Source organism: Lactuca virosa, chromosome 2 (genome assembly GCF_052849685.1).
Source record: "Lactuca virosa cultivar CGN04683 chromosome 2, Lactuca_virosa_CGN04683_v6, whole genome shotgun sequence".
Lineage (NCBI taxonomy): Eukaryota > Viridiplantae > Streptophyta > Magnoliopsida > Asterales > Asteraceae > Lactuca > Lactuca virosa.
In genome coordinates this window covers 224,491,987-224,512,859 of record NC_136427.1, presented here as the reverse complement: position 1 = coordinate 224,512,859, position 20,873 = coordinate 224,491,987, and positions in this window count along the sequence as shown.

Sequence of the window (20,873 nt, the reverse complement as noted above, 5' to 3'; positions counted from 1 at the left end):
AGAGGAGCAGACGTAGTGAAGGCACACACGGATTTCTCTATTTTACAGTTCAAACTTCTGACTTCTTCTTGCTCATCTTTTCAATTGTAGATCCACGGTAGTTGATTTCCTTGCTTTCTGATTGTGACCATATTCAATGATGATTTTTGATTTTCTTCTAGTAGAAATAGTTAAATAGCTTTATAGATTATACTGTGTTTTAAGGATTTTTCATATGGATGTGATCGTTTAATCTGTGGTCTCTGTTTTTTATGAACACCAAGTGTTTGATAAAACTCTTCAATGAAAACCATCAACAATGTTGTAACCGATGAATGTAAACATAACATCTGCATCAACTGGAATCCTCAAATATTGCTTTTCTTAAATGTTTCCTAGATATTGCTTACTTTGAATTGGTTTGTGATCTATTTTTTCATATGATTCAAGTGTAGATCGATGCATATGTGAAATTAGAATTAAGCTAAGGATATATGATGAAATTTGTATAACTTGATTATTCTTTCTCTAATTTATTTTTTTTCCAAAACATGAGATACACCATGCTTTCATATTACACAAAACTAGTAATGTTCAAGTGAAAGCCTAATATGGATCAGAAATAAATTAGAGTAGTTGCACAAACTTTTACAACTTGATTATTTCTCTTGTTCACGAAACTTATTTTATTAGTTTTGATCAGACAACATCTACATAAACCTATTTAATGTTTAACCAGGTCATTCTGTAACAATTTAGGTGAATTTTAGCAACTTCACTGAACTTAAATTTATGGAATGGACAAGTTTGCCCCTATTGATTCATGTTATTATTTTATGGTGGTTTCTCCTCTTTTTTGCTAGTTTGGACATTTTTGCCCCTGGTGCCTCTTTGTTTCCTTGGATGTTTGCTCTCTTGTAACACAACTCTTCTATGGTGGTTTTGCTCCTATTGTCGTGTTTGGGTTGGTTGCTCTTCATTGGCACATCATGCAAAGTTCGTTGCCTTTTATGATGATTGCTGATTTGCTTCATAAGTACATTGATATGTTTGTTCTTTGTTTGTTTCTTTTACCTGCTTGTATATTCTATTGTGCTACCCCTATAATTTTTCTCTGGGTCCGCCATTGATGACAACATCTTGTAATATATGAATACATCCATGCTTTTGTTAAGACCATGTCTCTATGACCATGTACTTTGTCTTTCTTGTTTATTTTCTCTAGAAGCAATAAACAATGTATGTGTTCTGAAGACTCCCCATAATATATAGCTTCATTAGGAAACCTCGAAAAAATGGTTTCAAAACTAGATTCATAGACCGGTTCATGTCAAATCGTTCCCAAAGTGATTTCAATGGCTAGAGCGCCAAATCGGTCCAAACCGTCAGATATGTTTCAAACATATTTGATTTCATTCAAACCGGTTTCATTTTCGAATCGGTTTCATATTATAATTATTTTTTCCCATCTCTGGTTGATGGAAAATGATACAAACTCCTTTACTTAGTAGCCACGTTTCTTTTATTTAGTTAAAAAGTAGTTGCATTTTATTAGGAACTCACTTTTCATTATGCATGCATGTTTCCTTAATTCTAGTTTAGGACTAGGTGAATGCATCTTTAAATTGTAAGTTCATCTTTGAAGTAATTACGTAGAAAAGTTGTTTCAGTTTTGTCTATTAATCTATCTTTCTAGAAGATTTGCCAATCTCGAATTTGGCTCCTATCATTTGGTGCTTTCATTTTCTTACCATGCCTCCTAAACAAGAAAACAAACCCGAAGGACCCCTCCCCATACAAGATCAACTCCAAGCTCTCGTCCATCTCGCCACAACAACTACAAACCGCCTGGATGTCATCTCCAAGCACATGGCCGACCTCATCCGGTTCCTCACCAATCAACAAAACAACCACCCCCCGGGTCGTCGCCACCACCGCCACAACAACAACCAAGACCGACAAAAATAAATCTTCCCTACTTTGATGGTACCAAGCCACTTGACTGGTTGTTCCAAGCGACCAACTATTTTGAGTACTATGCACCATAACAACTCTCACTTCCATTTTTTTTATTTTACCGGAGAAGCTTTGAGTTGGTACAAATATGTGGCTCACAAACAAATGCTTGCTACATAGCCAAAATTTTATCGAGCATTGGAATTGTGTTTTTGGCCCATCCACGTATGTGAATCATCAAGCGAAACTCTTCAAGCTTACACGAACTTCCACTGTTTTTGCCTACCAAGCCGATTTCGAGATGACTAGCAATTGTGTTTCCAGGCTCACCCCAGAAGCATTGTTGAATTGCTTCTTATCCGGCCTTCGCGGTGACATTCAAAACAAAATCGTACTCCACAAACCCACCACCCTTCATCAAGCTTACAGACTTGTGAAGCTCGTCGAAGAAAAACTCTATGCTCAACTTCCGCATTCTGATGGTTCCATCGAACCTCCACAAACGAAACTGCCCTGATTGTCCGCTCCTTCACCATTTCCTCCAACACTTTCGATCAAGTGGTTAAGCCCCACCGAGATGCAAAAACGATGAGCTGAAGGTTTTGCTACAACTGTCCCGCAAAATACCAACCGGGTCACCAATGCAACCCACCAAAATTTCTCATTCTTCCATCGAAGACCGACCCACCGTGGATTTCCATAGAACAATATGATAACGGCCTTGAGAACAAGGCCATTTTCAGGGTGGACGTATTGATACAAACTCCTTTACTTAGTATCCACGTTTCTTTATTTAGTCAAAGAGTAATTGCATTTTATTAGGAACCCACTTTTCATTATGCATGCATGTTTCCTTAATTCTAACTTAGCACTAGGTGATTGTATCTTTAAATTGTAAGTTCACATTTGAGGTAATTAAGCAAAAAAAAGTTGTTTTAGATTTGTCTATCAATCTATCTTTCTAAGGAGATTTGCCAATCTCGAATTTGGCTCCTATCAGCAAACCTAGCAAATTGGTCCATTTGGCTAACGAGGATAGGGATACTTACTCATTTATGTTTTATTGTTATGTATGAGAAATCATGTTACGCGTTGTTTAATGTGAGAGTGATGTCAATGAGATAAAAAGAAATACATTTCCTATCACACCCAAAAAGATGGAACAAGGGAGAAAGATAATTGTTTATCAATCTTTTTGTATCTGCCAAAAGTTGTTAGACATTATTTTGACATAGGAGATTATAAAATTTAATGTAATTTCGAGTGTAACGTGCAGTGGAAAGTCAATCATTACATTTGTGTAGGGCTTTTTTGGTCCTAAATTTATGAGAATGAAATTACTGATAAAAATATCGTCTAGTGGTTATGGAAGAAGCATTGCCCTTAAACCCTGCATCGACACCGCTCAAGTCTGGCAAGGGGCATAGTCCCCTCGACCCATGTTATTCATCGTTTTCGTGATCAAACTACTATAATGTCCGTAGATTTAGGCTAGACATTTAAGATATAATAAGTAATAATTAGTCGTCGTACGAGGATTACATACATATAAGGAATGCTTAAATCTGAATTCGTACAAAGAAGTTATGTTTCTTCGTAGTTTTGCAATTAAACCGACACAGTTATGCGCATCGTAAATAGTGAATTGGAGATAAGTCGATTATTAACTAAAGTAATCTAAACAATAGTCATAGTTATTGTAAAAGTGAACTCGACATATAGAGAACATCCAAATCTGACTTCATATGAAGAAGTTATGATTTTTCAAGTTTCAGCTTAACAGTGTGCGACACGGAAACCAAAATTCAAATCGATCGATTGTTAGGAAAAACAATCTAAACTAGAGTCGAAGATCTTGTCAATATGATTCCATCAATATAAAGACAGTCGAGAACGGATATTGTATGGAAGAATTATGATGTTTATACGGACTTTAACATTCTAAGCCTGTAAAAAATATAACTTTAAAAATAAAGTGAGAATTAGCCGACGGATTCTAAATGAAAGTTATTGTACTCGTCGAGTGGATATAAAGGACACTAAAAACGGAGCTCGTATGAAAAATATATGATTTTTTGAAAAAAAAAAGTTTCACGTGCGTAGACAAGAAGCGTGGCGCGCTTCAGACAGCCGACACAGCCCCACCCAAAATCTGCCATGTGTCAGCATCCGAATGAAGCCACGTCAACACCCCGACCAGAGGTGTTTCGCGCCTAGACAAGGAGCGCGGTGCCTCCCTGTAACGCCCGGGTTTCGGGGCTAAGCATTTTTTAGACGATGTAATAGTCTATGTCAACTATTGTAACTCTTTTGATGTAATAAAGATGAAATATTTGAGTATTTTGTGAATTATGTGAATTTATGTGCTTATTATTTAATTATAAATGTATAATTAATAAAGAATAAAAATAAGTGTCAAAATGAAATGTTAGATAAACCCGATATCTATGAAGGATGTGGTAGTGGTCGTGACGAGGTTTCCGAATATATAAAGAATGCCAAAATCCGAGTTATAACGAAGAAGTTATGACCCGACGAAGTTTCACGACGGAACCGACACGATACCGGGAAGCGTAAATAGTGAATTTACGATAAAGCGAGTTTTAGCCTTAGAGATCTAAACGAAAGTCGTAGAAAACGTTAAACCGAGAGCGCCTATAAAAAGAACGCCCAAATCTGACTTCGTATGAGGAAGTTATGATTTTTCTAAGTTTCAGCTTAGCGGTATGCAGCCCAAATACTCGATTTGAGATCGAGCGGTTTTTAGCCAAAACAATCTAAATGAGAATTGAAGATCTCGTCATTAGTAGTGCAACGGTAAAAAGACAGACGAAAACGGACGTCGGATGAAGAAGTTATAAATTTCTAACGGAGTTTTCCTGTCCCGGCCTACTAAAAATAAACAATTAAAATAAAATCAAAATTAGCCAACGGAGTCTAAACGAAAGTTGTAGATTACGTTCCCGCCTACGCGTGGATATAAAGAACGTCGAAAACGGAGTTCATATGAAGAAGATATAAATTTCCAAAGTTTTTAAAATAATTAATATTTATTTTTAATTATCTATTTATTTATTATTCGTTCTTTACAACCGACCGGAGGAATCTACTTTACACCGGAGAAAAGGAAAAGGAGCCGGCAACTATTCGAGTACTGCGCGCTTACGCCCAGCGTAATTCGCGAGTACTCCCCGCGTACGGACTACGCCCAGCGTAGTCATGGAGTACGCCCCGCGTAAACCGAGGTTCCAGCGACTATAAATAGAAACCGAAGTTCAGCCATTTTCCTTACCAATATTCATTCCTTCTCTCTAAATTTTGCCTTGGTTTGCGTGCCAATAATATCCCGAAGCCCCGATATTATTCCCGAGCCCCGAAGCAAGTTTTGAAACCCCGAGGATCCCGAGAAGTGCAACTCTCGAGCCGAAGCTCTGCTCGCGAGAAGCTCGTTTTTTTGTGAAGATCTTCCAGGACTACCGAGGAATACTACTTCTACAAGTCGTAGTGCTGTCCGGTTATCTTCTGAACAGGTGAGTGTGTAGTTACTTTCTTCTAACGCATATTATGAAGTATTTATTATAAAATATGTGTGATGTGTATATTTGGTTGTTATATGTGTGAATGTATATTCACTTTCTTCTATCTCATATATATGATATATTATCTATGAAATATGTGTTATATGTGTGTGCCTTATCTGTTATGTGGAATATATATTAAATGAACATGCTTTACAGGTTTTAAAACTATGCATAAAAATATATATTTTTATCTACTAATATGTTGGGTAGAACATGGGTAGATAGTTGATGTGTGATAAACAGATGAGAGGCCTCGATGTTATTGTTGATCTAGTCATCTAGCGGAGTATGGATGACGACCACAGACTCTTCTAGGCAGTCCAGTGGAACACTAGCAGGCTCATAACCTGTAGGTGTTGTGAACGACGTGTTCACCGGTGTACTCTACTCCCCCACATGGTTGCCTTTAGGACATCTATTGTTGAGGAAACCCCTTAGCAGTAATGTCCGTCCCGATGAACTTTCCTAGATTAGGTCCCTTTAGATAGATGTTATTTTAGGGACGTAAAGTGAGGATAACGGGAATGGGTAATCGGGTTATTGTTGGTCGGTAAAAATTAAATATAATTATTTATTGCGGGTTGAAAACCCTATATGCTCACCAGGCTCCCAAGCCTGACCCACTCAGTTTATTTGTATTACAGGAAGTGGCGCAAGGGCATAAGATGGATGAATCATCAAGTTGTTTTGTTTATGAGCCTTTATATGAATTCAACTGTTGTATTGCTTGTAATATTTGTTTATGCTTTTGGTCTGTTTATCGGAACATGACATCCCGAATATTGTTATAAAATGATTATGCATCTTTGATAAAATGCTTTGATAAACTTTATTTTATCATATTTTGTTTTGGGACAAATTCCGCAACTCTTTTGAATAAAAGAAAAAGATTTACTCTGAAAATATTTTTAAAAGCATAAATAAAACCGGTCTTTTCTGGCCGAGATTTTGGAGATGTCACAGTTGGTATCAGAGCATTAGTTTAAGCGAACTAGGAATTTGTAGGATTTCTAGACTTAAACGTAGAATGCTAAGCGATGATTGTGAGGTGTGAGCACTAGCTTATTTTAGGAATTGTGCCTAAAATGCTTTTATGTGCTAAATGATTTATGCTTTATATGCTGTTATTTGTTCGGATCTATGGTCTGTTGCCGACCGGATCTGGAAACCTTATGTGTTTAGGATTCTAAACGTACGACTACGATATTAGAACTAACTTGTAAACGTTTCGGAGAGATAAGGATGATTTAAACGTCTATCCTGAATAAAGATCTAAATTCACCTTATTCGGGGTATAGATCAAAATGGCAAGAACCCGCAGTGGAGCTGGAAACGCAAACGAAAACAGGAATCGACCACCTGTAATTGAGCAAATACATGTTGTAGCTGCAGCACCTGAGCCAGTAACGATGGCTGGTGTACAATTGATGATTCAGGCGATGTTGGATAATCAGATGGAAGAAACTAGACGTCTGCTTCGACAAAATCGTGAAGAACTTTCAATCCAAGTTGAAGAGCCCGAAGTGAATGGAGGGCCATCGGAAGGTGGAAACTTCAGTGGTACCGTTGGTCAAGACAACCCACAAATTGTTAGACAAGGCAATCGTAATGGAGGAAATGATGGAAGAGGATGTAAATACAAGGATTTTATGGCGTCTAAGCCACCGTGTCTATCCGGAAGCCCGACGCCGGTGCAAATTATGGATTGGATCTCCGAAATGGAGACAATGTTTGAAAGTTGTGAATGCAGCAACAGGCAGAAGACCGCTCTTGCTATCCCGTTGTTGAAATCTGGCGTGTTGAGTTGGTGGAAGCTGTTAGCTGACTCTATGCCCAAGGGAGAATCGAGTAAATTGTCTTGGGAAGATTTTGTGGAACAACTGAAACTGCAATACTGCTCAGAGCAGGACCTACTGGAAATCAATAACGAGTTTCAGAATTTGAAGAAGGGAAAGATGAGCGTTGCTGAATACGCTGCAAGTTTCACGGAGAAAATGAAGCTTATCCCATACCTAGTTCCAACAGAACTCTCAAAGGTCAATAAGTTTGCCTTTGGACTACCAGCGAACTATGGTCCAATGGTTAAGCAAGCAACCACGTTGAAAGCCGCCATCTGGGCTGCCAGAAATGTTGAGACCCAGATCAGGGAGAAAGGTCTGGAAAGGTCAGAGGTTGGTGAGAAGAGGAAGTTTGACGGACCCTCGGGGTCCAGCAAAAAGGGTAAATTCTCAAAGTCTAGTTCGAAAGGAGGTGGAGGAGGCGAAGTGAAGTGGTGTGACAAGTGCAAGAAGAAGCACTCTGGGAAGTGCGACGGAGGGGTCACTTGTTTCAAATGTGGGAAGCCTGGGCACTATGCCAATGAATGCACATTCACTAAGAAGGTCTGTTATGAGTGCAACGAGGAGGGGCACATTTTGAGGGACTGCCCAAAGAAGAAGGAAGCAGGAAGACCCAACATTCCACCAAAGCCGAAGGCTAGAGCCTTCCAGATGACACTGGAAGCTGCTAAGGAAGAAGCTGGTGTCGCTTCAGGTACCTTTCTCGTAAACAAATTGCCTGCCCAAATTTTATTTGATTCTGGAGCCAACTACTCCTTTATTTCGCATGAATTTGGTAGAAAGCTAGCTTTGCCTGTCGATAGACTAGATAATGTCTTATTAGTCGAAGTTGCTAGTGGCAAGTTTGTACCTGTTAACCATCATATGAAAAACATCTTAATTGATTTGAACGGGAATAAGTTTCACGAGGAATTATTGCCTATCGAACTTAACGGTTTCGACATCGTGTTGGGAATGGATTGGCTTAGCACCAATGATGCGGAAATACTGTGCAAAAAGAAGATTGTAAAAGTAAACCCGCCTGGGAAAGAGTCGTTTATGGTGTATGGGGACAAACGCAGGGTAAATTCTGGAATCATTTCTCTAATGAAAGCCAGAAAATGTTTGACCAAGGGATGTACATCATATTTAGCATTCGTGATCGATGCTAAGAAGGAAAAGAAGGTGATACAGAGCATTCCTGTCGTGTGTGATTATCCGGAAGTATTTCCCGAAGATCTTCCCGGATTACCGCCTGATCGACAAGTAGAATTCCGTATTGACTTGTTACCAGGAACGACACCAATAGCAAAAGCACCTTACCGATTAGCACCGACGGAGATGAAGGAACTGATGATGCAACTTCAAGAGTTATTGGACAAAGGTTTCATTAGACCTAGTTCATCACCCTGGGGAGCTCCGGTGTTATTCGTGAAAAAGAAAGATGGAAGTATGAGAATGTGTATTGATTATAGAGAGCTGAACAAGGCAACAATAAAGAATAGATATCCGTTGCCAAGGATTGATGACCTGTTCGATCAACTGCAAGGTTCAAGTTATTTCTCAAAGATCGATCTTAGGTCAGGATATCATCAACTGAAGGTGAGAGATCAGGATATTGAGAAGACTGCGTTCAGAACGAGATATGGACACTACGAGTTCTTGGTTATGTCGTTTGGACTAACTAATGCTCCAGCAGCATTCATGGATCTGATGAACATGGTTTGTAAACCATTCCTCGATAAATCCGTGATAGTGTTCATAGATGACATTCTCATCTACTCGAAAAGCCAAGAAGAGCATGGTAGACACTTGCGGGAAGTGTTAGAAGTCTTGAAGAAGGAGAAGCTGTATGCTAAATTCTCCAAATGTGATTTTTGGATTCGAGAAGTCCAATTCTTGGGTCACGTGGTTAACCAAGAAGGGATAATGGTCGATCCAGCAAAGATTAAAGCGGTAATGAAGTGGGAACAACCAAAAAGTCCCACGGAGATCCGAAGCTTTTTGGGATTAGCCGGATATTACAGAAGGTTTATCCAAGGATTTTCTTCAATCGCTAGTCCATTAACAACGTTAACCCACAAAGGAGCTACCTATGCTTGGAGTGATAAGCATAAAGAAGCATTCGAGAAGCTAAAGAAGAAACTATGCGAGGCACCGATACTTTCTCTACCCAATGGAGTTGAAGACTTCGCTGTTTATAGTGATGCATCTGGTGTTGGGTTGGGTTGTGTTTTGACCCAAAGAGAAAAGGTGATCGCATATGCGTCTCGACAGTTGAAGGAACATGAAAAGAACTACCCGACTCATGACTTGGAGTTGGCGGCGGTAGTTTTCGCTCTAAAAATATGGAGGCATTACCTCTATGGCACGAAGTGCAAACTTTTCACCGATCATAAGAGTCTCCAATATCTCTTTAATCAGAAAGAATTGAACATGAGGCAACGACGCTGGCTAGAATTACTCAAGGACTATGACTGTGAGATACTTTACCACCCCGGTAAAGCAAACGTTGTCGCTGATGCTCTCAGTCGAAAAGTCAACCTTGAAAGAAAAAGGCCAAGAGCGTTGAGAATAGAAGTTGTCTCGACCATTGTGGAAAGTATCAGGGAAGCTCAAGAAGAAGCCTCAGAGAAGAGTGACCGAAAAGAAGAATGTTTGGGAAAAACATTATTGTTTGGTACAAACAGTCAAGGACTAAAGGTATTCCAAGATCGGATTTGGGTACCTAAGACTGGAGGAATAAGAGATCTTCTGATGGAAGAAGCTCACAAGACCATGTACTCGATTCATCCCGGTAGCACTAAAATGTATAGGGACCTAAAACCCTACTACTGGTGGCCGACGATGAAGCTCGACGTTGCGAAATATGTGGCCGAATGTGTAACTTGTGCAAGAGTTAAGGCACAACATCAGAAACCATATGGGAGTTTAGAACCCTTACCTGTACCCATGGGTAAATGGGAAGACATCACCATGGATTTTGTGACTAAACTACCCAGGACGAAGAACGGTCACGACATGATTTGGGTGGTCGTGGATCGTTTCACAAAGAGTGCACACTTCATAGCTGCCAATGAAAGGTGGTCTATGGATAAGCTTGCAAATGCTTACGTGAAGGAAATTGTGAGACTTCACGGTGTTCCTCTAACAATTGTATCGGATCGTGATAGTCGTTTCACGTCAAGGTTTTGGAGAAGTCTACAAGAGGAATTGGGTACGAAGTTATGTCTGAGTACAGCTTACCATCCGCAGACTGATGGTCAGAGTGAAAGAACGATTCAAACGCTTGAAGATATGTTGAGAGCATGTACCCTCGAGTTCCAAGGTAACTGGGATGAGCACTTACCTTTGGTAGAATTTTCCTACAACAACAGTTTCCACTCGAGCATCAAGATGGCACCTTATCAAGCTTTGTATGGACAAAAGTGTCGTACGCCTTCTTGTTGGCTTGAGGCTGGCGAAAACCAGTTTATGGGCCCCGAGATAGTCCATGAGACTGCTGAGAAGCTGAAGGTGATCAGGGAAAGGATGTTAGCAGCTCAGGATCGTCAGAAGAGCTATGCTGACAAGAAAAGACGACCGATGACCTTCGAAGTTGGGGATTCCGTTTTGCTTAAAGTCTCACCGTGGAAAGGACTTATACGATTCGGGAAACGAGGAAAGCTGAGTCCAAGGTTTATTGGACCGTTCAAAGTTCTTCAGAAGATTGGGAACCAAGCTTACAAGCTGGAATTGCCCGAAGAACTCGATGGTATTCATAACACCTTCCATGTATGTTATCTGAGGAAATTCACGGGAGAAGTTCCCGACATAATTCCGATCTCGGAGTTAAGAATGGATGAGAATAAGAGGCTAATCGAAGAGCCCGAGGCAATTGTTGACCGTAAGATTAAGAAGTTACGACGCAAGATGGTCGACTTAGTGCTAGTCCGATGGAAACATTCGAATGGGCCGAATCTCACTTGGGAAACAGAGGATGACATGATGAGTCGCTATCCGCATCTGTTTGCTGACACATGATTCCGGGACGGAATCATCCTAAGGGGGAGAGAATTGTAACGCCCGGGTTTCGGGGCTAAGCATTTTTTAGACGATGTAATAGTCTAGGTCAACTATTGTAACTCTTTTGATGTAATAAAGATGAAATATTTGAGTATTTTGTGAATTATGTGAATGTATGTGCTTATTATTTAATTATAAATGTATAATTAATAAAGAATAAAAATAAGCGTCAAAATGAAATGTTAGATAAACCCGATATCTATGAAGGATGTAGTAGTGGTCGTGACGAGGTTTCCGAATATATAAAGAATGCCAAAATCCGAGTTATAACGAAGAAGTTATGACCCGACGAAGTTTCACGACGGAACCGACACGATACCGAGAAGCGTAAATAGTGAATTTACGATAAAGCGAGTTTTAGCCTTAGAGATCTAAACGAAAGTCGTAGAAAACGTTAAACCGAGAGCGCCCATAAAAAGAACGCCCAAATCTGACTTCGTATGAGGAAGTTATGATTTTTCTAAGTTTCAGCTTAGCGGTATGCAGCCCAAATACTCGATTTGAGATCGAGCGGTTTTTAGCCAAAACAATCTAAATGAGAATTGAAGATCTCGTCATTAGTAGTGCAACGGTAAAAAGACAGACGAAAACGGACGTCGGATGAAGAAGTTATAAATTTCTAACGGAGTTTTCCTGTCCCGGCCTACTAAAAATAAACAATTAAAATAAAATCAAAATTAGCCGACGGAGTCTAAACGAAAGTTGTAGATTACGTTCCCGCCTACGTGTGGATATAAAGAACGTCGAAAACGGAGTTCATATGAAGAAGATATAAATTTCCAAAGTTTTTAAAATAATTAATATTTATTTTTAATTATCTATTTATTTATTATTCGTTCTTTACAACCGACCGGAGGAATCTACTTTACACCGGAGAAAAGGAAAAGGAGCCGGCAACTATTCGAGTACTGCGCGCTTACGCCCAGCGTAATTCGCGAGTACGCCCCGCGTACGGACTACGCCCAGCGTAGTCATGGAGTACGCCCCGCGTAAACCGAGGTTCCAGCGACTATAAATAGAAACCGAAGTTCAGCCATTTTCCTTACCAATATTCATTCCTTCTCTCTAAATTTTGCCTTGGTTTGCGTGCCAATAATATCCCGAAGCCCCGATATTATTCCCGAGCCCCGAAGCAAGTTTTGAAGCCCCGAGGATCCCGAGAAGTGCAACTCTCGAGCCGAAGCTCTGCTCGCGAGAAGCTCGTTTTTTTGTGAAGATCTTCCAGGACTACCGAGGAATACTACTTCTACAAGTCGTAGTGCTGTCCGGTTATCTTCTGAACAGGTGAGTGTGTAGTTACTTTCTTCTAACGCATATTATGAAGTATTTATTATAAAATATGTGTGATGTGTATATTTGGTTGTTATATGTGTGAATGTATATTCACTTTCTTCTATCTCATATATATGATATATTATCTATGAAATATGTGTTATATGTGTGTGCCTTATCTGTTATGTGGAATATATATTAAATGAACATGCTTTACAGGTTTTAAAACTATGCATAAAAATATATATTTTTATCTACTAATATGTTGGGTAGAACATGGGTAGATAGTTGATGTGTGATAAACAGATGAGAGGCCTCGATGTTGTTGTTGATCTAGTCATCTAGCGGAGTATGGATGACGACCACAGACTCTTCTAGGCAGTCCAGTGGAACACTAGCAGGCTCATAACCTGTAGGTGTTGTGAACGACGTGTTCACCGGTGTACTCTACTCCCCCACATGGTTGCCTTTAGGACATCTATTGTTGAGGAAACCCCTTAGCAGTAATGTCCGTCCCGATGAACTTTCCTAGATTAGGTCCCTTTAGATAGATGTTATTTTAGGGACGTAAAGTGAGGATAACGGGAATGGGTAATCGGGTTATTGTTGGTCGGTAAAAATTAAATATAATTATTTATTGCGGGTTGAAAACCCTATATGCTCACCAGGCTCCCAAGCCTGACCCACTCAGTTTATTTGTATTACAGGAAGTGGCGCAAGGGCATAAGATGGATGAATCATCAAGTTGTTTTGTTTATGAGCCTTTATATGAATTCAACTGTTGTATTGCTTGTAATATTTGTTTATGCTTTTGGTCTGTTTATCGGAACATGACATCCCGAATATTGTTATAAAATGATTATGCATCTTTGGTAAAATGCTTTGATAAACTTTATTTTATCATATTTTGTTTTGGGACAAATTCTGCAACTCTTTTGAATAAAAGAAAAAGATTTACTCTGAAAATATTTTTAAAAGCATAAATAAAACCGGTCTTTTCTGGCCGAGATTTTGGGGATGTCACACTCCCCCCTTTCCAACCCTATATAAACTTCATTTTTTCAGCTCGTTTCTTCACCACTTTCTCTCATAATCCTTTGGAACTCTCTCGTACCCCTAGCCCCTTTACTTTCTAATTTCTAGCTACTTTAGCGAGGACTTGGAGCATCTGAGAGATAGAGCTTTCGCCCGCGTAATTTTCCGGTTTTTGCTAGAAACTCTGTAAGTTAAACTACACTTACTTTATCTAGAGTGTAACTTATATTTATATTCATAGTTGTTGTTATGAATTTATAAATAAGATTTATCAGTAATTTCATGTCATATTATTGATTGATCTACTTATGGGGGTGATGTCTAGGCTAGATTTAGTGATGCGTTTAAAGTGGGATTTCCAAACAGTATACACAGTATACCAAATGGACCGTACCTCTGATATGATCTTACCTGGTTGATCCTTACTTGATAAATATTGATGTAGACGTTGGGATTGTTGAGGAATTTAGACTATCATTATTCACGTAGGATATTCGACTAATACTTAGCGATGTTCATACTTAGGTCACATCAAAGGAAAACCTAAGTACTAAGGCGATGCGCTGCCCAAATTTTGAGTCGCCACTTTTAGCAAGTGAGTGCATAGTTACTTTCATCTTACACATAGATATGAAGTATTTAGATAATTAAATGTTATATGTGCTTATTATCTTCAATTAAGATATTTTGTGTTAGATGAGATAATATAAGATGATATTTATATGATTTCTACCGTATATGTATTTTATATACTTGTAATATTGGGTAGTTATGAGTGATGAGAGATGATAGATGATGAGGGGTGATGGGCGATGATAGATTACAGATGATGAGGGTGATGGGTGATGAAAATGATGATAATAGACCTTCATAATACTATTGTACTAATGATGTAGTCATCTAACAAAGTATATATGATGAGCACGGACTATTCTAGACAGTCCCGTGGGACACAGGTAGGTTCATAACCTATAAGTGATGAACTACGTGTTCTTATGATGTACTCTACTCCTTACTAACATGTACTGCGAAGAAATCCCTTAAACAATATTGTTAACTCAATGTTGCGTGATGATTCTTAGGATAGATCCTTGGAGATGAATTTAGAAGAAAACGAGAATGAGTAATCGGGTTAATGTTTGATGTGAAATAGATAATTAAACAAATTAATTATATTATGTTGGGTTGAAAACCCTATATACTCATCAGGTTCCTAACCTGGCCCACTCAGTTTCTTGTATCACAGGAAGCAATACAAAGGTACATGGATCATGATGTTTGGATTTGATGAGAGATTCGAGGAGATGTAAGCCATTAGTATAAAATATGTAGTAAGGTCTGCAATAACTATGTTTATGCTTATGTTTGTTGTATCAGTTATGACATCCAAAGTTTTTAATAATCAGTAAAAAACATATCTTCATAAATACTTTTTATGGGACAAATTCCGCAATATAAAGAATACTCTATTTTAAAATAAACATAAAGAAAAGGTCTTTCCGGGCGATAAAAATGGGGATGTTACAACCACCTTATATAAGTATGTACTTCACACATTCCTAACTTGTATTCGAACATATCATAAATCCTCTTTCATACTTATCTAAACCTCAATCACTTTAAGTGCTTAAAGACATTAAACCACCAACAAGAAAACATGAATGTCATCACCATCCTTGTAAGACCCTAAAATATATGCATATTATATACGTATGAAAATTTGCAAGTTAAGATGTAAGTATTTAAAGAAAAGGATTTCAAGTTATGAGCTATAATATCTGTTTTTAAGGCTAAAAATTTTAGTTATTTATGTTGGAAATAATTTAAGAAAAGTAAATAAATAAGAAAAATAAACATTAAAAATGTAATATATATATATATATATATATATATATATATATATATATATATATATATATATATATTAATAGTATGTTTTGGATGAATTTTATATATTAAATAGTTATTAGAAGCTTAATTTGAGAAATTAAGGTTAACGAGAATAAAAATGGGAAAATTAGAGTTAACCTTTAACTGAAACATTTAAATCAAATTTGAACAAAATATGTTAAATAAAATGATATAACATGGTTGAAAATTTAAATGTAATGTTGTTTCCCTATTATGATGGAACCATTTACATAGGAAACAAGAGTTCTAAGAGAGGTTTGTTGAATCGAGGAATGATTATGGTCAATTCCAGTTACAATTGGAAGAATTAGTGTTGAAATCATCAAGGAAATAGTTAAAGATAAGCATACACAGTTATTCTCCTTGTTCTAGCAATATGTTGTTTGAAGAACCATCTTCAAATTCAAAATCGAAGGTTGATTGATGATTATTATTATTGATATTCTAAGTTGGATTCCATGTTTGAATATAAATCTAATGTTGTAATTCCAATTATATGGCGGTTCAAAAGGTGGTTCAAAGTTGAATTTGAGTTCATGGAGCTTCAAAGGTGGTTCAAAACCTTAGCTTCATGAAAACATCAATTTATCTCATGAACTTTGAATCTAAGAAAATTATTAAGTTAATGATGTAATTTTATGTGATATTTGTAACACCCTGTTATGCATCGTTTCCTAATACGGGGCGGTAACCCGAAGATCGGGTATGATCAGGCTTGGGGCCTTTGAGGGAATGAGATTTAGACCCATTTGGGTGTGGGTGATGTAATTTGGATGATCCCAGAGTTTGATTTGTGTTTTGGAACCAAGTGATATTTCGGTAAAGTGTCAGTTCAGGCTTTTATGGAAATTGGATTTTTGTTGAGGAAGTTTTAAGGCAAGTATGAGTTGGTAGAAGTGTAGAGCTTCTCGTTACCTCTTCGTGGATATAATGATCGTCGGAAACGGACTTATAACGAAGAAGTTATGGCCTTCGGAAGATTGTAGGGTTTAAGGCTAACCCTAGTACACGGGGTGTACATAGGGAGTACGCGGGGTGTACTAGTGCTAAGGTTAGTACGTGGGGCATACATTGGTGTACGTTGGGCGTACTAATCAGTTGGATCGTGGCACCTGATGGGAGTACGCTAAGCGTAATTGGAGTACGTTGGGCGTACTCCAGATTCATGCAAACCCTAAATGAGGGTGTTGGACCCTGTTTAAGCTCATTATCTCTTTGCCAAACCCTAATACCTTCAGCCTCCATCCCTTTTAAACCCTATATTTGAACCCTAAGTGCATTTTGGTGATTTTGTGCTTGGAAGGTGCTTTGTGGGTGTTTGTGGTGAAGAAGAAGAAGAAGAAAAGGAACACTTGGAGGAGTGGATTGAGCTTGTAGATCTTGGAGTATCTTCCCATTTGCAAGCTTTCTAAGGTAAAAAGCTTATACCTTGATGATCATTTTGTTTGGATCTACTTTGTGGTGCTTCTTTGGTATTTTTGAGTCCCTTGAAGTAAAGGTGAGCTTTTGATCTACTCCAGAAGTAGTGGATGTTAGATCTAAGCTCCAATAAGGTCCCTTGTTCATAAAAATGGAAACTTTATGGGAGTTGTTGGTCCATGCAAGTATTAAGACCCTTATTAAGTTCTTTTTTAAGTGTTGAGTCCCATTAAGGCATGAATGTGAGTAAGTTGGCAAATTTATTGGTTAAGACCTTGTCTAGAGACCAGATCTATGTTTTAGACATCTTGTCTTAACCCATTAAGAGCTAAAGGTGGGTTTTGGAATTCTGACGAGTACGTTGGGCGTAAGAGGAGGTATGCTCAACGTAATGTTGGGTTATGCATCAGGCGTTTGTACTTTGTGCATCATGGTCGAGTATGTAACGCATGTCTCCTGGTACGCATTTAATTATAACTTTTTTAATTTTTTAGAGCTACTTGACAAGTTGGGAGCCCCAGACTCGTCGAGTAGAAACGAGATTGGACGCGGGGTTTTAAGCAATCTAATCGACGAGTTGAGAGCCCTCAACTCGGCGAGTAGGTCTGCCATAGTGAAACCCTAATTTCAGGGTTTTGCACCCTATTTAAGCATCTTAATCCCCACCTTATGGCCTCATTTCTAGCCTCCAAGTCCCAAACCCTAATCCACGAAACCCTAGAGCATTTTGTGAGTATGTGAGCCATTCTTGAGTAATCTTTGTGTGTTATTGAAGCTTGAAGAAGAAGAAGGAGCTAGAAGGTTCAAGGAGAAGATAGTAGATACAAAGACTTCCTTCCATCCTCATCATTTTCTGGTAATCAAGTCTCTAACTTGATTATTAGTTCATTAAATCTCCTTAGTTCCATTTTATGAGGGTTTTGGTCCAAGAATCTTGATATTTGGGGCATGGACGTCCCAAGTGGCTTACCTTCCAGATCTGGGGATCTAGAAGGGGGTTCATGGCATAAAGGTGCAAACTTTATGACCATGGAAGCCCCATGCAAGCTTATAGACGTTATTATGGCCTTTTAAGCCCCAAAAAGGCCATGCATGGAAGAAAAGTCTGAGACTTTACGTGTTCATTTGGTGTCTAGGACTTAGATCTCAGTTTTCATGTTTGGGTTGGAGTAATAAGGCTTTTGGACAAAGATCTATGTTGTAACGCCCGTGTTTCTGGGCTAAGCATTAGTATAGTGATGTAATAGTCAGGTCAACCATTGTAACCGATTTTGAAGTAATAAAGATGAATTATTTGAGTAATACGTGAATTATGTGAATTTATGTGCTTATTACTTGTTTATAATGATATGATAAATAAATGATAAAAATAAGCGTCAAAAATAAAGTGTTAGATAAACCCAATATCGATGAAGAAAGTTGTATTGGTCGTGACAAGGATTCCGGACATATAAAGAACGCCGAAATCCAAGTTATAACGAAGAAGTTATGACCTGTCGAAGTTTCACGACAAAACCGGCACGACGATGTGTGAAGTAAATAGTGAATTTACGATAGAGGACTTTTTGGCCTTAGTAATCTAAACCAAAGTTGTGTATACGTTAAACCGAGAGCGTGCATAAAAAAAACGCCCAAATCTGACTTCGTATGAGGAAGTTATGAATTTTCTAAGATTTGGCTTAGCAGTGCACAACCCGAAACTCGAATTTTAGATAGAGCGGTTTTTGGCCTACGCGACCTAAATAAGAATGGAAGATCTCATTAATAGGAACTCAACGGTAAAAAGACAGACGAAAACGGAGTCCGTATGTAGAAGTTATGAATTTTACGCGGACCTTTAACAGTATAGTCTCCTCGTACTGTTAAATTTAAGATCGGTCGAGAATTAGCCGACGGAGTCAGAATAAAAGTTGTAGATCTTATTTTTACCTACGCGTGGATATAAATAACGTCAAAAACGAAGCTCGTATGTGAAAGTTACGGATTTTAGATGTCGGAAGTGTGCTGTTCGAAAATGGGTGACGTAACACAATCTTGGCCATTGCTTTCTCCCCAAGTCTTGCCACAAGATGGTGACATGTGGCACCAATTTCAACCATATTTCACCCTATAAATAGAACCTCTCCCACCCTCATTTTCTTCACACCTTTCCCATTCTTTCTTCTCTCTACTCTCTCTCTCTCTAAACCTCCCACCCCCCCCCTAAGCCCTAGGGAACTCCCCTAGCGCTAGAAGAAAGCCCCGGAGTGCTCGACAGATCCGAGAAGAAGAGCTTTTCAGCTCGGGAACGCTGCTCCAAGCGAAGCCCGGTTTTCGAGAAAACCCACTGTAAGCGAGCTACGCCTACGCTATTTTTAATATAGCTTTTAATTAATTATAGTAACGTTATTAGGACCTTATAATAATTATTTGGGCTATTATTATGAGTTATATAAGTGTCGTTATAATATATTTTAACTACTCGCGGTACGGGAAATCTGGTTTAAAGGGCCACATAGGGTTGTTGGATTTCAGAAGTGCTATATGCCAAAATGGTTCTGCCCTCCGGTGTTTTATGTCTGACCCCTGTCTGTACATAGTGGTTGGAAAATATTGTTTAAACGCTTATATAATAATAATAATAATAAGACTAATAATTAGTCACGGTAAATATTAGACTAAAATCTAGTGGTAATAATACTAGGTTTCGTCAAAGGAAAATATTTTTAAGAAGTGAAGCGTTGTCTGAGTTCGGAATCACCACCTTTTCAGGTGAGTGCATAGTCACTTTCATCTTACACATAGATATGAAGTATTAAAAATTACGTGTTATGTGTGCATATTATCTTTATACTTGCTATCTATGTTGAATGAACGATTTTTATACATGTTTTAAATGATTTAAACTGTATATGTATTTTATATCTACAAAAATGTTGGGGTAAAACATGGGTAGATCTAATAGACGATGTGTGATAAAATGATGAGAGGCCTTGATGTTGTTGTTGTTCATTCTGTCATCTAGCGGAGTATGGATGACGACCACAGACTCTTCTAGACAGTCCAGTGGAACACTAGCAGGCTCGCAACCTGTAGGTGTTTGTGAACGATGTGTTCACTGGTGTACTCCATCCCCCTCATGGTTGCCTTAAGGACATTTATTGCTGAGGAATCCCCTTAGCAGTAGTGTCCATCCCGATGATGATCCTTAGGTTAGGTCCCTTATGATAGGTGTTTAGGGACGTAAAGTGAGGATAACGGGAATGGGTAATCGGGTTATTGTTGGTTGATGAAATTAAATAACTTATTTATTGTGGGTTGAAAACCCTATGTGCTCACCAGGCTCCCAAGCCTGACCCACTCAGTTTCATGTATTACAGGTAGTGACGTTCGAGCATAGATGTGATGTTTTGGATGAGGGATTACGGATATAGGCCTGTAGATATGAATAAATGTAGTAAGGCTTATATTGCACTGTTTATGTTTTTGATCTGCATCGAACATGACATCCTGAGGTTTTTAATGAAATACATTTCTACGGAAATGCTTTGATAAATCTTTATCATATTTTATTTTGGGAACAAATTTCGCAACACTTTTATTTAAAATGTTACTCTGATTTTTAAACAAAGCTTAAACAAAATCGGTCTTTTCTGGCCGTGAAATTGGGGATGTTACATATGTCCTAAGGAACTAGGGTTTTAGCTAAACCCACTAAGAAGGATTAGTAGCAGGTAAAGTTGGAAATTTTACCCTTAAAATGGCATTTCCAGTGTGTAGATGAAGTATGGACTTTGTATATGGAGAGTAGAGGATTAATCTGTTAAGATGGCCCAAACAGACAGAGGAACTCCTCGAG